The sequence below is a fragment of the Melospiza georgiana genome, chromosome 1 (assembly GCF_028018845.1).
Source record: "Melospiza georgiana isolate bMelGeo1 chromosome 1, bMelGeo1.pri, whole genome shotgun sequence".
Classification (NCBI taxonomy): Eukaryota; Metazoa; Chordata; class Aves; order Passeriformes; family Passerellidae; genus Melospiza; species Melospiza georgiana.
In genome coordinates, this window is record NC_080430.1 from 29,350,577 (window position 1) to 29,373,078 (window position 22,502).

At 35.6% G+C, this 22,502-nt stretch overlaps 1 protein-coding gene across 1 annotated transcript in view; it reads right to left on the reverse strand.

Annotated features, from left to right (window-relative positions):
- DGKB (diacylglycerol kinase beta) overlaps window positions 1-14,871 on the reverse strand; it is a 377,398-nt gene extending 362,527 nt beyond the window's left edge. The window contains exon 1 of the mRNA XM_058024167.1: window positions 14,743-14,871. The gene's annotated coding sequence lies outside the window, so the exon portion shown is untranslated. The remainder of the gene's footprint in view (window positions 1-14,742) is intronic.
- Between the last annotated feature and the right edge of the window lie 7,631 nt (window positions 14,872-22,502).

The following is a 22,502-nucleotide window of genomic DNA, read 5'->3' on the forward strand; positions in this document are numbered from 1 at the left end:
ATGATGAAATCACTTTCTTTAATCCATTATCATTAATTAACTACATAAATAAATTAGAATATGAATATGTCCTTTGGTTTAATTTAGAAATATACTCAGTGTGAGCAAATGCTTATATATAAGTATATATTCCAGCAACTACCAAACCCACAGTTTTGGTTTTGGTTTGTTTTATTTTTTTTTTTTTTTGCAATCACTGCTGTAATGTTGGTTAAGAATAATTGTCAAAATAAAGATCAGAGCACCAATTATTCCAAATTTTCTAATGAGAGACAACTCACTGGAGTCTTCTCCACTGCTCTCTTGAAATCTCATTTACATATTAGATCTATACCATGGAATGATGCAGCTCATTCATATTTCACACAATACTCTCAGTAAAACTCCTGTTAAAAGCCTCTATCATTTTGACAGAAAGGAAGAAGCCATGTAGAAAGAATACTTCTATAATTGCACTGAACAACCAATCTGATTTTACTGTTTGTCAGACAGGACAAAAACTGGCATTCATTTTTCACCTTGTGGAGTTTCTAGCCTTCACTGATACTTAGCAAATAATATGCATAGCTATATAAACATATTTCATAAAATGGATGTGCAGAAGTTTCCAAAATAATTGGAGCCAAAGTCAGTGTAGTATTGACACATAATTTATTTTCCTTCCTTCTCTAATTTTGTGCTTCTGCACACACATTGTAGTTACAGTGTTGATGGAAAATAGTCTACATAATACTATAAAAAATGCTGGGAAGAATACCTTGTGCAATAACATAAAAAAACCCCAACTTTTTCAAAATCAAGAATAAATAAAGAAATACATCAATAACGGATAATTCCCAAACTATCACCTTTTGAAAGGTGAAGCAATTAAATACCACAATTTAATACCTCAATTAAAGTTCTACAGGAGTGAAATAATCTCTTTTTTTATGTCTACCAATCCTTGGTGAAGTTTATAAACAGTTCGCTAACATTTAACCCATTTTTTCCACAAGAGCATCAAAACAATTTTTAACTTGGAGATGCTACTAAGTGAATTTTTGTTAGCTCTTGGGAATAACATTTTGACACAAAAGTAGAAGCAGCTTTGGAAGATTTATCTTGCATCTGAAGAAGTTTCTGATGCCATCAATCACCATCAATCTATTTTTTAAAAAGTTTAGCATCCTTCAGTGAGATAAGAAGAGAGAAATATTTAGTTGGTGATATGAATGCTACTGGACACTGAAAGCAAACTGCCACACAATTTCACAACTATTAAGGAAATGTGAACTTCATGTAGGCAAAGAAAACATTAGTATTCCATTGATAGTGTTTCCCTCCATTCCAGTGGTTTTGTCTGACAAGGTTGCAGACAGAATGCAATGTCTCTCAGACCTGTCAACCCTGAAAAACAATTCCAGTGACAGGAATCATCAATAATTGATTTTTCTATTATATGAGGGCCTTATTTTCTCACTTTGACTGAAGTGGTTTTATACCTGTAAAATTTTAAACAGAATTCATTATACAACTTGCTATCTGTGCTATTCAGAACATACAATTCAGCCTTTTCTTTTACAAGATATACCTCTTGAATAAAAATACACATTCCTACTGGGAGAGTACAGACTAAGACAGAGAACCTGACAACTCTAAAACCAAGGTGCTGTGATGCTCTTTTTTTGGCCTTTGAGCTGTTCTGCTTTGCTTTGTTCCTTCTTCTGCTGTCTCTCCAGTTTTCTTATCCCTTTTGGCCCACCCATTTTAACCACTACTATTTCTCACACTGAAGTTAACACCGAGGATGAAACACACAGTATCAGCAGGAAGATTAAAGCTCTTAAAGCATAAAGCAAGAGAGAAGTGTTTCTGTATTCCGAGACCCAGAGGCAAGAGCCAGCTGAAGAAAATAGGCCGATTGAAGAAAACATAATGCTACACTTGTTTTGAACATTTCTTCATCTCCACAAAACCAGTAAAATTTACAGCTTTTCCCTCTGTTTCTCCTTGCAGTGGTGTCCAGGAGTCTCATTTTCCAGTGCCAGCAGCATCAACACTGCACAGAGTGTGCTCACTGTGTCCATCACCCCAGTTGGTGCTAAGATCTGGGAAATGGCAATTTTATCCTCCTGCCTGCTGTCTGAACTACCAAGTGCTCGCTGATATAATCCTCCTTCTGAAATGGCCCTTGGTATGCAGAGGTCATCTTTTGTGGAGAAACATGATAAACTTACCTGAAAATCAGCCCTGGTTGGTGAGAAGCAATCCTCTACCCTACATCTGCAGCACTCATGCAGTACAAAAAGTGGGTTTAACAGTACGTCTTCATTTTTGCTTTTTTGACACAAATCTTCTTGGGAAGTCTCTTTGTTGGACTCTGCTTATACTTAAAAGGACATTTAGCTGTTATAAACAGCCAAATTATTTTGAGCATTGATTTAGTTTCTAGAATAAAAATTTCAACATAAAGATTTGCTTCACTGCAAGACTGATTTAGATTTTTTTTTTCACTTTTAAGGGATACTTTTTGGAATGTTTAACATTTTTTTTCAGGGTGTTCTTCCTTTGATTCAGAGAATTACACACTATACCTAAATGCACAACTAAAAGAATATCTGGTTTTACCACAATATAATCAGCAACAGACATCTTAAATTCCATAGACTTAGACTCTAAGTTTTCGTTTTTCCTGTTAAATAACATTGTAATCTTAAAGAAGAGAAACATTTTTTACTTTACAATATCTATTTAGTGCTGACTACATCCAAGCTCCTCTGTATGTCAGAGACACTGATGTCATCTTTGTTTATTTGTAGTATGCATGCATCCAAATAAATGTTTAGCTTAAAAAAGCCACAGACATGTTCAGGGTAAACCATTAATTGCTGCCTGGGAATAGCATAAAAGCATGTTTGTAGAGGGCAGAAAATCCTGTTCATTTATTATACCATTTGATCCCTCAGATGCTCATGGAGTACAGGACTATAGAGCTGATATTACTGTGGCAAACACACAGTATTTAGATTTAGAGCCCTTTAATTTTCTCTCATCAATATTTCTTGAAAAGTGGATTGCAGTTCTATGCAATGACAAATAGTGAATCTAATTTCAGTTTGTTTTTCACAGCTTGTTGTGTTTAATGAAATAATTCTCTTGTTAAAGCTACTGATGCACAAACACTATTGAAAATCTATCTCTTTTGTTTGCTCTGTTTGGGAAAAAAACCCTACAACCTAAGGGAGTATTCAAGAATCTTGTATATTTACCTGGCCTAGGTATAATTGCGCTATAAAAATATTGAATTTCTTCCAATTCTTCAAAAATATCCATTCTGGAAATGAACACACTTCTAAAATAACTTCTAAATTACTGCATCCTGCATTTTTGAGGATAAATTTTCAGTATGTTTCTAGACTTTTTTAAAATTGAAATCCTGAACAAAACTTCTATAGATAATGTTTTTAATGAAATGTTATAAGGTACCATTACCTCCCCGCCTTGAAAAAGAATAAAACATTTAAACTTAGCTCTAAATATTACAGAGGTTCTACGGTCTTTCTTCTTGTACCCTTCTTTTCTCTTTTCTAATTTACACAATTTCTCTCTGAAGAAATATCTTGATTTAAATGTCTGAAGGATGTGATTGATTCATCTTTAATGCCACCTTTCATTGCACTGTGTGAGACCTGAAATTCTTGCCAGAAAGTGTTTCTTACTCTTTCCTCTATACATGGTTAAATTTTGTCTTCTCTGGGAGCACAACACAACACAAAACCCAGGCTGGCTGAGAAAGGGAGGCACCCATGGAGATCATCTAGCCCAACATCCTGCTCAAACAGGATTGCTAAAGCTGTGATAGGTTACTGAAATCTGTGTCCAGTGAGATTTTGGCTAACTCTGAAGATGGAGATACCCCAAACTCCCTAGTCAAGCCACACCAGTGTTTGAGAACCCTCAGAGGAAAGAATCTTAGGCAGAATTTCTGCTATTTCAGTTGTGTCCTTTGCACCTTGACATTGGAGGGTTATGTCCCTGAGCACTGTGACTGCCTTTTTTGAGCTTTTTATCTCCACTGGAATCAGCCTAAAGCTGTTTAGTATCTAAACACTATGCAGTAAAGCCCCTTAAGATGTAACCAGCATGTTCTGGCCTTGGTGAAGTTACTTTACAATACTCAGCCAAGAAAATACAAAAAGAGGGTTAACTTCAATCTTTCACAGAAGCTTGGCATTAAGAGAACTATCTTCCCTAAGAGAAAAATCTAAAAACCACCTAGGCTCAAGGCAGTCTTCCCCCAGTGCCACCCTATTCTGTGCAAAAGGCTACTTTTTCCTTGCTTGGAACTGGATCACAGTGCCACCAAAAATAAGTCAGTATTTTCAGTTCCTTTGCAACCATCAGATGCAGTGAAGACCACCACATATATTCACACTTGTCCTTGCTTAAAACTTGGTTATGTGTTTCTTTTTTTACATTTTATACTGCTGGACATTGACAATTATATCAAGGTTGCATGCTGGTTGAGCTTCTAGCTATCAGGCCTAGAGCATCAGCAAGATTTACAAACTGAACACAGTGCAAATTCCAGGCTGTTTACATCAATCCACATATTTTATCATAATGAAATTATTATCAATGCAAAACATATGAGGGAAAACAACTGACTGGATCTGACAACTGTGCCTATGGTAAACACTGTTTTCTCCAGATCGCTCAAGTTTTGCTTACTTTAATTTTTCTATGCTTCATGGTTTAAGCTGTCAAGATGTTAACTATTCATGTTGGCAGACAGCAACACCTGAAGATATTCCAAAACCAACTGTGAAGGAGGATGTTGTATGTTTTTCCTTCTCTGTGAATTGAAGGGGTTTTTATAGGTTTATTTTTACTACATTTTATCTCAATGGCTATTTTATCAATATAAACTCCTAAATCAAAATAAAATAAAGCAAACATGCGCTCTTCCTTTTATAAATTTTATGAACCAAAGAACACTCAAAATTTTAACCATTGTTAAAATATAACCTAATGAATATCAATCAGATTTATTTTACTTTTCTTTGTAGATGGCTGACATTTTGACAATGTTGTGATTTTATCATTGTCTTTAATATCCTCTGTTTATTTATGAGCCCATATATAGCCCATATCAAGCTATTGTAATTTTCTGCATGTTTTAAAATCAGAATTCATCATATTAAGGGTCTATGTCTTTCACAGATTATATATAAATATATACAATCTGTAAAATATATACATCCATATTTAAATTATATGCTTCTAATTCCTTAAATTTCAAAGATTCTTCTAACATTCCTTAATCACCATCGTTTCTGTACAAAAATTAAGATTTCTTTAAGTATAATAAAACCACACTTTTTTTTTTAAATATCAGGGTCAATGCAACCTCATCATTCTCATTCTCCAGTATCTGAATAAATGTATTTTTGAGTGAAGTTTTTACCTTTCTTTTTCTTTTATGGTCTTCCACCTGATATGAACTTTTACCCTTTTATTTTTCTCTTACCAACATATTTTGAAACTTATCAATTTCTTGTGAGCAAGAAATTGCCAAAAAAAATAGCACAACTAAAAGTTGTATACAATTGTCTCAATTTTCTTTAGCCTTCACTTCTGAGCCATTAAAAGGAAACACCATGAAGTGCTTGCATCTCAGAACATCAGGCAAGCCTTAGGTCTTACTTTTATGAAGAAAAAGTGAAAGCAACATCAAAGTGATCACGTGTGCCATGTCTTATTCTGTACCTTATCTTGGTGGGTTCTTACAATCCACAATGACAAAGTCAGTTTCTTTCTGTGTGAGCTGTGGTTCAAATCTTCTACTTGGACTTTCACTTTGTTGCTGGGACTTTTGTCTAATATTGCAGAACTCTCATAACTATTTTAGAGAAGATATATTGCCCATGTCATCGTAGAGTCAACCTTTATGAGATTTAGTTTTCCATTTTCTAACTGAAAGGATGCTTAGTCATGCATATACAAGAATAATTTCTACTTTAAAACTTCCCTCAAAATTTTATTGACTATATCATATTTTTGAGATACTTTAAAGCCTTTCAATTTGAAGTCAAGATTATTTATCTGGGGCTTTTGCAGTGTATTTTTATTTTTCAAAGGTGAAAACTACTTTATTTACTGACCAGAGGTTTTTTCCTAATTAGTTTACTTAATCCAGCTGCATGCCTTCACCCAATTTCTAGTATTTTATTTAATCTCTAAATATTGTCATTCTTCTGTCACAAAGAATATATTACATGCCACATTAATACTCATTCAACCCACTATTATTCTCTCTGCTTTTGTAGGAGAAGAGGGAAGCTCTGAACCCTCTGAAAGACACCTGTCAATTCAGATAAGTCATACTGCAATCAAAACTCCCATCTCAAAACAAATTTTCCTACAAACTTATTTTGGGATTTCACTGAAATTTCATGAAATAATGTTGTCAAAAGACAGCAAGATAGACAGAGCACTGTAATCCCATAACCTTGTCATTTCCAAGACACTTTTGCAGAGGTCTGCTTGGAAGAAGCTCTGTCTGTGCATGAGTTAAGTGCCACAAAGCCACCCCAGTGCAGCCCACGCTGGAGCTGCTACAGCCCTTTCTTCAGCCAGGCAGCAGATGAGGGCAGCACAGCCAACCAACATCTGCAAGGACTGGAGGCTTCCTTGCCAAGGTACAGCTCTCCAAGGAGGCTACTCTGTGTGATTCCAGCTCAGAGGATCGGGCAACCTTCAGCAGTAATCCCCACGAGAAGCAGGAGAGATGCAGAACCCGATCAGAGGTTACCAGTATTTACCTGTTTCACATAAAGACTTTAATGTGCTTCACTGCATTTTATAGCTTCTTTGCCCACAGATGATACATAGGATAAAATTACACCATTCTGTCATTCGCGTTTCTGTGATGAATGAGTTTGTTACAACGAACAGAGACTGGCTCATGACATAATGCAAGTCTTAGGGAAAAATGGCAAAACTTGACTTTGCTCAGTAATTTCATTCACCAACTGTAACTAAACACAGGAAAAACTGGAAATGCTGAGCATGTAATTCCTAGACACCTGCATTAAGAATTAAGGTGTTTATTTCACATGACACTTAAAATATACTAACATTAAATTAATATACTTAAATGTGTAAGATAACTGAATGTGTTATAACATTGTTTTCACGTGTAGATATAAACAGCATAAGTTACAGAAAATATGGATATAGTTAAATAGTTAAGAGACTTAGAACAGTTCCCACCATGTAGCTGTGGTATGGGTGGGGAAGACTGCACTAATGTTCTCCTGCGAGAGGGAAAGGATGGAGCGCAGGCAGGGCTTGTTGCAACCTGATGGATCACAAACTGGGCCATCCATCCTTGACCACAATTTGGATATCCCTAGTTCTTGATATATTTTTTTGATACAGAAATCAAAGAAAATGTGTTCACAATGAGTCTGCTGTTAGCAATAAGATAATTTCATCATTTACTTCTACCCTGTTCAGTAATTTCCAGATTCTTGGAAATCTTGTTTTAGACAACCAAGCTGAAATATAGCACAGTATAAATGTATCCTAAATAGTAAAATTTTAGAGAACAAATAAACAACCAACCCAAATGAAACAAAAAAAAAAAAAAAAAAAAAAAAAGGAAATGCAATTCAAAGAGGCTTTCCCGTGGAAAAAAAAAATTATGACTTATTTCTGCAAGAGCTCTGTGAATATATTTTCACAGATGAAAGAATTGCATGTAGCTAAATTGATAAAAAAGCTTCCTTAACAATTCACAGAAATCAATAAAGCTGACTGAATATGGAAAAAGATCTAGTGGCTTACCTGGCTAGCAAGCTCACATTTAAACAGAAATCCCTAAAATTTTGCTCATTAAATCAATCAGAAATTTAACTCTCATTTACAGCAATTAGACCATCCAAAGGCCTCTGTATTTACTTGGAAAGAAATCCTGAAAGATAGTACACCAAACACAGTCATTCTTATTATTTATTTATTATCAAATGATGTCATTAATTAAACTGATGAAATTATACTATTTAAATAATCAGAAAAAAAATACTCAAAAAACCCAAACCCCACAAATAAACAACCCACATAGCTCACAACACAGAATATATTTTAAGTCTTCCCTTACAACTAACAATTTCTAGCAGGAATTCTAAATATTTTATACCATTTCTGCTTTAGTTTCTTTATAACAAGGCTATAGTCAAAACTGCAATCTTAGAATCAGTGCATCCTGTATGACTGGTGATAGCATTGGGAACATATTTCCTAAAACCTTATCTAGAATGTTTCACTACATTATTAATTTTTGCTCTCCCACTTTTCCATATCATAAAATTGGTGCATTGTTTAGCTACAAGCTAGAAGTGGAAAATAAATTAGTACTTCCATGGTGCTTTAAACATGTAAGACACCATTTAAATTTTAAGTTATCAGAGATTTTCAAAACAATCTACTTAAAAGTACATTTTTCCTTGCTATTATTTAAAAATAATGTTAATCTCAACATTTTTTGAAGTGGGATACATACTGGATTTAAGTTATGTTAACAAGTACATATCTCTCAAAAGACAATAACATCAAGAGGCCAGTGTTGGCAGGACTGAGTTATGGAAAGGCTCTTTATGACCTCTCTCTTGTGTGAGTACATCTGGCAGGTTTTGCACTGATTCATCAGTAGCAATATAGCTTACATCAATCATTAGTTTTCAGATTTGGAGGAGACATAAATATTTGGGGAAAATTGCTGCTTATATGCACTCAGAAAATTATTCAAAAAGTAAAAGGACTTTTTTTTTTTCCTTTGTTTTATTTATGGATGCCTTTAAATCTACTGTCAGTATTACTGATGTTACCTGGATATTTCCTCTGGGGAAAAGGAGAGTATGTGATGTGATTTATACCACAAAATAACTGTGGCTGCAGAAATAATTATTCAAATCTAAGAAACCTTGTCACATTCTTCACAAGCAGTCTGGCAAGACAAACCATCAAGGGACCCACGTCCTGGATGAGGGCTGTAAACAGGCACACGCTACCACACCAGAGGGCTGAGGAACAGAGCACAGTGAAAGTGTCCAGCATTATCTCAGACCTCAACTACTCCTTGCAATGGCATTTCAAGACAGCACCAGCTTTGCAGGCTTTGGGACAGAAGCAATAAAAGAGGGGACTGTGCAAAGCAGAGCAGCAGTGCTTCACCAACACAGCTGTAGCCCATTTTCTCTGACTGTCCCATAATTACCAACCATCAATACCTAGAATAACTATTCTTGCCTTTTAGGGAAAAATTGCCTAACAATACTACATATCCACACTCTGATTAAGTGCAAAGTTCACCGGGATCTTTGATCTGATCTCTCCTGTATGTACTTCCCAGCATGCAGCAACAGTCTCAGTATTCCTGCAGCACACAAAGCACACAACATTTGTGCCACAAAGGCCCTTGCTGGTAACCAGAACAACAGATAATTTATCCCTTATTTCTGATTTTTCAGATTTTCCATTACACATTGCACATGTTTTATAAATGCTCGGTTTCGCTTGCCTCCATCTCATCGTGGAGGAGACGTCATCTCAAAAAAGAATATAGCAACACAGGGAAAAAGACTTCTTCCTTTAGCCACTCAGTTATTTCAGAAGATAAGAACACCAGAAGCAAATCTGCCATCTGTAAAAGAAATGTGGAGACATGCCTTTCTCAACTACTTCTCTGGAAAAAGTGCAGATTTGTGTGAAGTATCCACCATGTTAAAAGAAGCTACTCCAGGGCTGAGTGGGAAATTGAAATAGAGGATCATCTTCCCATTTGTTTTTGAAGAGGCAATCATGGAAGAATATTAAAAGCAATCTGAAAGGGAACTTGCAATTTTCCCTTTGTGGATGATTGTTATGTGAGGATTGATCTGAGCTAAAGCCAAGATGCGATTAATTTAAAATTGAAGTTGCCACTGTAAAAAAATTAAATTCCAAATAAAGCTGTTTTTCTAAAAAAATCCCTCTGCAGCAAAAAGTATAAAAATAACAAAATACATAATTCATAATCAGAAAGACATATTACATGAATGTTTATATCATCTAAATTCCTTCACAAAAAACAACTAAAAAGAAAAAAAAACCTATCAGCATCTAAAAAGAAAAATTAAAAACCCACCAAAAAAGCACAATGCAAAAAACTCCAGCACATATTTACTATTCATAGAGAGAAAAGTCCCACAGAATAAGTTCCTTCTCATGTAAATAATGAGGCTGGTTGTATAGAAGCATAACTCTAAATGCAAAAAAAAAAAAAAATCTGTTCTCATTCCATCTTTATAATTATCAAACCAAGGTTTTTATTTGTGCAATTAATGTATTTTCTGTCCTCCTATTTGATTGGTGGTTTTTTTCTTGTTTGTTTTTGTTTCGGGTATTTTTAATTTTTTTATTATTATGCACAATGTTTACCTATAGGTAGCTGAGGCTCAGACTGATTTCTTCACAAACTGTGTATCACAGCTTGCAGCATTATCTACAGAATCTGTATGATGTCCTTGCTTAAAACTTTGCTATTTAGTGCTTTTGCATATATTTAGGGATTCACTAATTCCCCTGAAGTGTTAAAGAAATAAGAGAATCAGCTTCACTCCCTCAGGTGTGGTCACGTACATGATTAAAAGCAGTAAATCATCTTTTCTGAGAGGAACACAAACTACCATTTAGAGTATACTCAGCAGGTGAAAATGCCTACTAAAAAGGAACCAGTCTTACAGTGGTGCTGTTCAGAATGCTGTTTTAAAGATTTATACCTCTTAATATGATCTTGAAAATATTCAACTGAGGAAATGGAATGTAACTTTATTCAAAACAATGCAAAATCAGCTTATTTGAAACACTAATGAAGGAATTAGCTTCACATTTGTGTTATATTCTAAAAGCACATGGTTAATATTAACTAATCTGAATATTAATCCTTTATGCATTTTTTACAAAATACTTTTCATGAATAGAATATACAATATAACCATAAAATCATAAAAACATCAGAGTCAGTGCTGACTACCACTTATTCTTTCTATTTTCCTAAACAGATTACTGCTTGCACTACTATAAATTGATAGGTATAGTTACTTAAATCTGGGTCTGAAAATGCTGGCCTGTTCTATATTTTTTTGCAAATATTTATTATTTTCTAAAGTACTGAAGGTTCCAATATTAAATTCATGAAAATATTGTAAGATCTACCAGAATTCAAAACATGAACAGAATCTGAGATCGCACACTGGTATAATGTGGTCATTCCACTAATGCAATTATTTTTCAAAAATCAAAATTTATACTTGCACATGATACATATTCTTTTCTCATTTATACTGATCTAATAAATTAGAGCTAATAAATTATCTTTTTTAGTGGTCAGATAATGAAGCAAGTTTTAAAAGGGATTTAAATTTTAATAAGGCCTCAATCCCACTGCCTGTCAGTAGCAACCATTTGTCAAACTTTATATCACGAAACATCATCAGAGTTAAAGTAGCCTCTCTCTGAAGTAAAAAAATGAAGTGATGGAACCAGCTCTGGGTTTTTCAACAACATGGCCAAAACTAAATTTTCTTCTCTAAAGGACACAAGGCTTTAACACCTGAACATGAACAACAACCTGAAATTGAACATGCTTCACCAAGGATGGAGCCCAAGGAAATTGGACTTGGAAACTTCTGAAGCCAGAAGTAGAAGATGACAAGAAGACAAGGCAACTTGTCCTGTCAGATGGAACAGTCTCTCTGCCCTTGCCAATGTACCCCCCAGCCTCTGCTGGCTGCAGAAGGGTTTTTTACAGAAACATAGAATCATTTATGTTGGAAAAGACCTCTAAGACCATTGAGTCCAACCTGTGACAAGTCATCATTTTGTCAGCTAGACCATGGCACAAAGTGCCACATCCAGTCATTTCTTGAACACTTCCAGGGATAGTGACTACCCCACCTCTCTGGGGAGCCCATTCCAATATTCAACAATCCTTTGCATGAAGAAATTCTTCCTGATATTCAACCTGAACCTCCTCTTTGCCGCTTGAGGCTGTGTCCTCATATCCTGTCCATGATTGACAAGAAGAAAGCAACCCTCACCTTGCAACAGCTTCCTTTCAGGTGGTTGTAGAGAGTGACTGGGGTCCCCCCTTTTCTCCAGGCTAAACACTCCCAGCTCCCTCAGCTATTCCCCACAGGGCTTGTGCTCCAGACCCTTCACTAGCTCCACTGCCCTTGTCTAGACATGATCCAGCACCTCAATATTTTTCTTGAAGGGCCTAGAGCTACATACAGGATTTGAGGTGTGGCATCACCAATGCTCATTTACAGCGTCTCCTGGTCCTGCTGGCCCCACTATTTTTGATACAAGCCAGGCTGCCATTGGCCTTCTTGGCCACCTGGGAAGAGGGAGAGCTCATGTTCAGCTGGCTGTCCAACAGCAACCCCATGTCACTTTCTACTAATACCTGGAAAGCTTTCCAGACACTCTTCTCTGAGCCTGTAGGACTGCCTGGGGCTCTTGTTGCAGGACCTGGCACTTGGCCTTCTTGAACCTCATACAATCAGCTCCTGCAGAGCCTTCCTGCCCTCCAGCAGATGAACACTCCCACCCAACACAGTGCCATTCACAATCTTACTGAGGGTGCACTCAATCCCTTCATCCAGACCATCAGTAAAGGTATCAAACAGGACTGGGCCCAGCGCTGGGCCCCAGGCAAGCCCACTAGAGACCATCTGCTGGCTGGATGTGGCACCTTCCACCACCACTCTGGGCCCTGCCACCCAGCCTGCTTGTAACTCAGGTTCTTCATGGGAAAGGCCAGCTCCTGCACTCTCCTGCCCTGGTGCCTTCCTACCTCACTTGTGCCTAGAATCCACCCACAGAGCAACTACCCATCTTCTGCTTTTATGGTGCTAGGATAAGATCTTTCAGCTAAAGCCGAGCCTTAAGTTCATTTGGGAAAAGGAGAAGTTTTCTTATAACTCACTTCTAGATAGACAAAAAGCATTGTAGAGTGATCTGACATGATGCAGAGTGAAAGAGAGGCAAAGGACCACATCATCTCCCTTGTTTGTTGCTGCTTGATCCCTTTATGCAAAAAGTTTATGTTCATATGACTTAATTGCAGTGCACTGTTAAATGAAATTTTGCTGTGAAAATTTACAGCTCTTCAACATGCATTTTTCAAGAGAAATTTCACCCAATCTTAAAATGGTTAGAAGGTAAGTAATCTATCACATTGCAGTCAAGAAAACCTAAATAAACTTATATGACTTGGAAGAGAGCAGCTAATTTGCTCAAGACCTCAGGACAATTATTTTAAAAGCAGATGACCTATTCCCTTCTTTGATGGATGTAGAGGAGGAAAGTTTCTGCTTGTTAATTTGGTTTTTTTTGTTTGTTTTTTTTCAGAAGATAATGTGCATTGGGCTCCACAGCATTACAGAAACTTTTCAAGCCTGTATTTAGAGGAGATAGAACTCACTCTGATTTTCTGATCTCAGTGTAATTAGCACTGAGGGTGCAGTGACTACTGCTGTTAACCTGATAGCTTTTCCCCTCATATGGGATTGCTTTTTAAGTCCTGAATACATACGCCTATCTTCAAACTTTATATACAAAATCTTGTCTCAATATGGAACTTTTAAATTATGTCCCAGGAATATATATGAGCTAAATTACAACTTTTTGTTTTATCCAGTCTTCCAATTAAATTAGTCTCACTTGGTGAGCAATTGAAGAACAGAATAATTATTAATGTAAAAAGAAATCTTTTAAAGTTTTCATTGTTCTTATTAATGAATGTTGCATTTGATAAATGACTAAAATTTTATTTTGAAATAATAACCATTTTAAGATATGTATGTTAGTCTTAAATGGTATCCTATCAATGTTGCTTAGAAAACAAAACCAGCTAATTGTTTTAACTGAAATCAAGATCAAGAGACCCAGACTTAATAATAAATCATCTCACTTAGTCTTGCATAGTTAGATAATAGCAAAGCAAACATGAGAACTTCCACTGCACATTTATAATCTGCTTAGGAATTACTAGAAATTCAAATACCTCTGGGAAAATTTTATTTAGGTGTTTTTTCATGTTGCTATCATGTTGGTAATCTCTGTTTTAAAACAGCTAATATAAAATATATATATAAAAAAGCACTATAGTTGATGAACATAATTGCAAAAAAAGTAACACATAGATTAACAGGAAATATTCTTAATATTGTAGTATTTCCAGAGAGTGCAATTTTCTCAAGTTATGCTGACACAAAGTAGTACTGTGTCTGATGTGGGAAAACACAAACATTCAAATCAATGAGAAAGTAGAGATCACACAAATAAACAATGAGAAAATAAACTCTTTCTGTGGGTGAAAAATAGTTTAAAAAAAGGAAAGAAAACGTGCCATATATCACAGATTCTGTGGTTTCATTAAAATAACACAGAACCAGAATTACATAAAGTTGGAGAGATTGTTATAAATTAAAAGAGCAGAAAGAAAAAGAAAACCATCCTTTTTATAAGTTACATTACAAACACTACTTCCATATGTTTCTTACATTCTTGGATATAAAATCATGCCATACTTTTGAGAAATATATCAAAACATCAGTTTTCTACATACAAGTGTTTCTATTTGAGAGAATTTTTTTTCTTCTTTTTACTAGTTGAAAAGTAAGAGCCTTTTATATTTGAATATGTTGTTCTTACCTGTCTTGAAAAGCCAGCTTGTCACTTGTTCAGGAATACCTTGATCCGATGCCCGTAACAATTCATCTAACCTTAAATGAAACCCTGTGCTGGGGGAGAGGCTCTCATTTCTATTACTTTTTATACAAAAAAATATAGATGACAGATCCTTTCTACAAGGTAGCCTAGAGTGTCTAGTTCTTGTCACAATGTTGTCATAGTGACAGTGACATCAATATACTTCATGACAATCAGTACAGCAATTTTTCTGGAGACAACACCAGCGTTGATTCCTGAGTGTATTTTGTATTGACTTCCTTTTCCAGTCTCATTAGATAATTTATTTTTGCACTATTCTTTAATTCGAATGAGACTGCACTAATTATTTTGGTTGTAAGCAGCATGGTTTAAAAAAAAGCAAACAAACAAAAAATACTGAAACTAAAATATTACAAAACTGAAAGAATACAAACCAGAGAAGTTTGACCACAAAATTTCTTTCTAAAAATTAAAGTCTCTGTTATTTGTTAGTATAACAGAGACCTCCTAGATCGGATTCTCTGACTCTATACTCATAATCTTTTTTTCAAATAAGGGTTATTTACAGTGTAAAGTACTATACATACAGCAAAAGGAGAAGAAAATGGTTCCCTTGAAAAAGGTGATATATTCTCAGTTTCAAGTAAATTTTTCTGGGAAAATGCTGTATGTCCACTAAAATCCTGGTGTTTCATGATCATTCCTTAAATCATTATAGCATCTATTTTCAAAGCACAACTTGTCACCCTCCTGAAACTTTTCACATTTTCTGTCAGTAATTGCTACACGACATACAATCATATAGCACTTTATGTCCCAAGACATAAAGTGTATATTCCACTTTTTTTTTGCACTAAAAGTAAGAAAAAGCTTCAGTTCACCTCTTACCAATCTAATCTGCCAAGGCAACAAGTTACTGCTAACTGTTGTGTTCTCTGTTGATAATATAAATAATTTTCAGACAATAAATGAAAATTTGCTGTTTATTTCAAATTCTTCCTTCAAATTGCATTGCAAAAAAAAAAAGTTTTCTGATGTTACCACTCACAAATAGCTTGAATTCTGAACCACACCACCTGTTTTTCCTTTTTATTCAACATGTTAAGTGGGAATTAATCCAATACATCTCTCCAGTTTCTAAACAAAAAGGAAATAATATTCTACTACTAAATAAATCCAGTATGCTCCCATATCTTGAACATTTAATGGATTAGTAATTGTAAACATTTGAAATAAAAGGCACAACCAAAAAAAAGAGAAATACAGGAAACTGGGATAACTTTTAGAAAAAAAAGGCTACATTTTCTATAATTTAATATTAGCCACACTAAGTCTGCAGTTCAGGTTAGTCAACGGTACTCCACTCAGCCTGAAAAGGCAATTCACTCTGCCATATGAACACCTTTGTTAACTGGAATTACTCATCCTCCAAAGGTGCCTCTCTCTCTCCATTAGCTACCATCTACATTAGTTATTTCTACCATAACCTATAGTTATCTTAAACAGACAAATAATTTTGCCTGGGTCTCTTTAAAAGCTCATCCTGTCATAAATAAATATGGGTCCATATATTCATATATGGATTCATACACACACTCACTCAAACTTTCAGCTAGTAGATTTAGATGAGAAAAGTTACTACTATCTATAATTAGCCAAATACCTCTAATCAAAGACTTCATAAGCAATAAATGCCTTTAAAACTTAGAATATATGTGTTCACAAAGAAACAGCAGCTACTCTCAAGTGGTCAGACCACAGCCTTTTTCTTCCTTTTTCTTAGGATGTTCCTAAATAAAGACAAACAGAACAATTCAAGTTTCAGTGCTTATGTTGCCACATTTAATTTTAAGGGGATACTCAGCAGAAAGGCTACCTTCTATTCCGAAATGCAATTACTGCACAACCTGATAAACAAGACTTAGGCTCTTTGCTATCAGCAGCAGTTAATGGGAGGCCTGACTGCCTCAGGCCTTTTATGACTATCCCTAAATGATTATATTATAGGCTTTGAAAATTTTGACCAGAGCTATATCATAAAGGATGAATAATAGATCAGAGTCTTGTCCTGTGAGTTGGTACTTGGCACAAAGTCAGGTGTAGTTATATCATAGTGTTCATATATTTAAGTAGAAAACCAGCTGCACTGATTTAACCATGCAAATTGTGAATAAGTAGTCTAAGTAGTGCATTAAAGATTCAGAACAAAAAAAAAGTTTTATTTCCTTATAAATTAAACTTACAGGAGGAAAAAGATTCTTTAAATTTTTTTGGATTACTCAATTGCAAGATATTGTTGATAGCATCATAAATATCGGAATATTTTAGTAGTTATTTTTAAAGTTGTTCTTCAAAGCTGATACCTTTCCTTGCCAATTACTCATCCAGAAGGCCAACAGAGAAACAACATCTACCAGCTGCTCCTCTTAATCATCTGACACTGAGTTCTTCATTGTTACCATTATATAACATGCCATTCCTTTACAGAACAATACAAGACAGAGGCCCAGTACTGACCTGACATTATTCTCTGATTGACTGCTTTAAAAGTCAAATGATCTCATTTAAACACCATGATGATATTAGAAACAATTTTTTATCAAAGTAATAAGAACAACTCTGAAAATAATAGGAAACCCAAATATACAGGACAGCAGAAGCCATAAGTTCCCCGAGTCTTCACTGATACTTTAATGCTTAAATCTTTAGCATGTCTTCCTTGCTGAAACCACTTACTTGCCATGTAACAAGCACATCTAAATGGACTTGTTCAGAACAAATCACATTAGTGAAAACACAAGTCAATTTTATTTCAAGAGTACATAGAAGTATCAGACAGCAAGCCTCCTAGCTGACCAATGTAGGAAAAAACCCCAAGAGTTTAAACAGAATTTGCCTGGCATTCAGGTTAGTTAGGAAAGGTGCTAAAGCAACAAAATGCAACAGCTCAGAAATAGTTGAGGCATCTTTTATTATGTTAAAACCAGAAGTGCCTAAGTTTTCTTTCATCTCATTCTGTCCATATGCTTTGGTTTGGGTATCACTACTGTAAATGAAGATCATTATCAAGTTTTAATACAAAACCAAGTGTGATGGAGCAGACCTGTTCTCAATCACAGAGCAGTCCTTCTACCAGTCCTGTTTTGGGATACTCTTAATTATCTTTTGGGAAAAAGAAAAGGTATTTATCACAGGTTCAAGAACTCTAATCATAAACCATTAGCAATATCTGAAAAGTAAAACCAAAACAACACAACCCTTGAAGATCATTAATGTACTGCAATTTTGCATTAAACAAATGTGGGATGATCATACACATGTTTTTATAACACAAAAGAAAGTTGAATGCACTTTTTAATGTGAAGATCTATTTTCTTTTTCCTTTTTTAACCCAAGTAAGCTTTATATGCAGTTTTGCAAGTAGATATTTGTGAGTGGTTATATATTTTGGTTATACAAAAAGTGTCTATCTTCAAATAATAAAGTTAGACTATTTCTTAAGCAATACAAGAACTTTTAAAAAGAGCTTAATAAGAAAATAAGAACTGAAGTAATAGATTTTGTAATATGTAATAATGAATCAGAGTAGAGAAGGTACCTGCTCTCCTAGATATTCATAATCTCTATAATTAAAGAATGGACAGAGAACATGAAGCTTTTTCCTCATGGCCTTTTATTAAGTCATAACCCTTCATGACCTTGTATTTTTTATGAAATCATAATAATAAAATATCATATAAGAATCTCTTCAAAAAAATCTGATATTGGTAAAGATTATGAATCTACAATAAATTAATCTAAACAAGTCCAGTTAAGAAATTTCATTGGGAAGAAATAAATTGCATAGGAAAAAAATTTAAAATTACAGTAAAAGTCAGTTCTATTTCATTGAAAATTCCCCATCAATCTCATACCATTATATATTAGTGATCCCTAAGAAAGCTACTGAATTTGTAATCACCCAATATAGGAAACTGATACTGCACATCATTATGACTCCATAGACTTTAAATACCTTTTATTTTTATTATCTTACACAATAGTTCTAAACCCACTGTGCTACACTGTGGTCAGTGTGCTGAAGAAGAAAATCTATCTGCTTGGTGCTTGCAATAGCTATCAGAAACCAGATTTTTAGTTTTCAAAAGGTGAAATTGCACTTTTCATCTTGCTCACTGCAAAACAACTCAATAGAGAAATAAAATGCTTACTGTACCATGCTTTATTTCAACAATCAGGGCATATAGAGGATGGTCAGAATTAATTTATTTTAGAGAAATTCCTTACTATTCCATGGCAAAACAGTTCACATATGACAGTGCGCACAGCTGTTGTTCATAAGGGTGCTGAACAGCATCTCCTGAAATTGCTCAAGATACTACAGATAGCAAATACTTACAGCGCCCATGTAGCTTCTTTAAAACTCACAGCTAATGCACTACATTTTTAGTAGTTTAATACTACTAAATTTAATTACATTTAATACCACTATATTTTTATATGTTAGGTATATAATCTGATTTAGACTGTTCCTTGCAGAAAATTTCTATTTGCAATATTGCATCATAGATATAGGAATGGCTTACACTTGTTTTTAAAACATATTATTTCTTCCTCAAGCTCAGTGAAGATATGCAGGTGTCTTCAAATCCCTGCCTTACATTCCAGAGGCCTCTGACACAACCAGCTAACTCGTACTTGAATGCAACCTCTCTCCTATACATTTGAGTTTGTACACAATAAGAGGGAATTCTCTAGTCAGATGTTGGACTAGAGATAACTACAGAGAAAATAGACAGTAGAAAAAAAAACTTGTAGGGCAAAGATGAATTTATGAGAATATTACATTAAGGTAGATCCAGCTGCTTCTGGTAATTATAGGTTTAAAGCAGACTATTCCAGGTCTCTTAAAATGACTAAGTATTCCTGTGCATCCAGCAGAGTGTTTCCATTACTGGTGTTGCTGCTTAGTAACAGGATAACTAAACTTTTTCCACTCTTTATGTTTAATTTAGTACCTATATCTGAAGAGAAGAATTTATTGTAAATGAACTTATTTTCAGTTGTGATTAAAGTTAAATGATAATCCAGACATAACGCAATGAAGCTTGTCAGGTTTTTGTTGCTGGGATGCAAGAAAACAACCCTGACAAACACTGGTTCTTTGCACTCCTAGTACATTTAGGCTGGTTTTATTTATGCTGTACTGCCTTTAGTTACCATTTCTAGAGCAAACATAGGACCTGAGTAACCACGTCCACAAAGACAAACTGCTTTTGAGTCTGGGACCAGTTTTTTAACTGTGATGATGGTTCCTTCCCCTCACGAGTCAATGGATACACTGCCAAGAGCACATGCAAGGCAACACCAGGGCTCAGAACAGGTATCTCAGACTGTAAAGAACAGCCTGTCAGCAGCTCACGCTCACAAAACACGCCGTGTGGGGGAAGCTTGAGAAACGGAAGAGACAGAGCTGACAAGCAGCATATGACAAGAGAGTAACCTAAAGAAACATCTTCTAAATGGAGCACTGAAAGCAAAATCCCTTTGGTTCAGTCTTCTCTGCTAGCATTCAGAATGACAATCTAGCATATATTTCTATTAAAAATTTGTATGCAGCAAACTTGAGAACACCTAAGGTGTTTCCCTACTGTTTTATTAAAGCTTGAAGTATGAACACATGCACACATCAGACAGCTGACTGCTTTTCCTGCTGTAACCACTGATTCTAACCAACCCCTCAATCCTTTCAATTATACTCTACTGCATCACACACAACATCCAACTCCAGCTTTAACCACACTCATTGTGATGCACACAATAACAAAAAAAGCTAATCTAAATTTCAAGTCTTGTCCTTTATGGTTTTCTGATGACCTTCTATGATTTTGAGTATCTTGGGAGATGTTTTCTTTGCTACGTAGAAGTTTATTTATTTATTTTAGTAAACTCAAACCTAACATGTGGATTTAAATAGTTTGTGTCCTTTTAAGGCTTCCATTCTTAGTGCTTGTTTTAGTCATGTTCATATGAAAAGACATTGAGGTTATCAATTCTCTCTTCCTTCCAATGCATTTGGAAGAGCTTTTATCCTCTTCTAGCCTACTAGTGGCAGGGATAAAAGAGGTATTTCTGACAATATGGAAGTTGGGGAAGTAGAATATAAATGAACTGGTGAAAGTGGCTCATCTCAAAAGTAATCCTACCCACTGTTGCAATCAGAGACAGAAGTTTTGGCTGTGTAAAATAACAGTGAGTCATCATATATTAATTTTCTATAATAATATAATTAGAAGAGCTAAGGTATCCTATTTGTCTCAAGGACACAGGGGTTTCTTGCCCTTCTAATTAATTAGAAGTTTCAGAATGCAGAAACAGATGAGCATTAGGAAATTCATCTAATCACTATACAGTTATAATATAAGCCAACAGAAAAACAAGTAGCCAATTAAAAAATCCAAATAAAATCAAGGAGCTGTAGAGATCCTTAGTCTAACTAGGTAATCAGAGAGAATGATAGTAAATAAGTCTTGGGCCATTATATTCACAGACTCAGAGGAGTTGGAAGGGACCTTCCAGGATCACTGAGCCCAGCTCCCGGCCTGGCAACAGAACCATCCCCAGTAGTCACACCATGAGTCTGAGAGTGTTGTCCAAAATCTTCTTCAACTCCGTCAGTCTTGGTGCTGTGACCCCTTCTCTGGGGAGCCTGTGCCAGTGCCCAGTCAGCCTCCCCTCTCTGAGGAGCCTGTTCCTAATACCCAGCCTAAAACTCTTCTGACACAATGTCAGGCTATTCCCTCGTGTCTGTCCCTCTTCTTCCCCCCCTCACAGGAAGCTGTAACTGCAGTGAGGTCTCCCCTGTCTGCTCCAGGCTGAACAGACCAAGTGCCCCCAGCTGCTCCTCACAAGGCTTCCCCTCAAGGCCCTTCACCGTCTTTGTTGCCCTCCTTTGGACACTCTCCAGCAGTTCAATGTCTTTTTTATACTGTGGCACCAAAAACTGCCCCCAGCACTCGAGGTGAGGCTGTCCCAGCTCAGAGCAGAGCAGGACAATCCCCTCCCTTGCCCAGTTGGCCATGCTGTGCCTGATGCCCCTCAGGACAGGGTTGGCCCTCCTGGCTGCCAGGACACTGCTGGCTCGTGTTCAACCTGACATCAACCTCGACCCCCAGGTCCCTTTCCTGGCACTGCTCTCCAGCCTCTCACTCCTCTGTCTGTCTGTACATCCAGGGTTGCCCCATGCCAGGCTCAGAATCTGGAATTTTCCACTGTTGAACCTAATATGGTTGGTGATTGCCCAGTCCTCTTTGAAGTCAAGCATGCAGGACCAGAGCTAAGTATCTTAAACAACTCTACAACTGTGAGTGATGTAGCTATTTAGACTCAAAACTCAGTAATCTACTGAGAATGGTACAAGCTAGATATTAAGATGTAACATGAAGAATAGTAAATAAAACTGAGATTAATATGATGTTAATCAAAGATAGAATATTCAGTCCACCTGTTTAACACATTTATATGGCTAACTTTCAGCTAATTATCCAAAAAACATATTCCATCTAGACTAAAATTATTTGATAAAAGTAGGAAAATATTTTCACATCAGAAGAGTGCTAAGTATATTTGGACTTCACTGTAGAAAGACAAGGCAAAAAAGAATAGAAGTTACATAAAAATGTACAAAGATTGAAAGCTGTATTTTACTGTTGTATAAAAGAGAAATATGTGCTTAAAAGAAC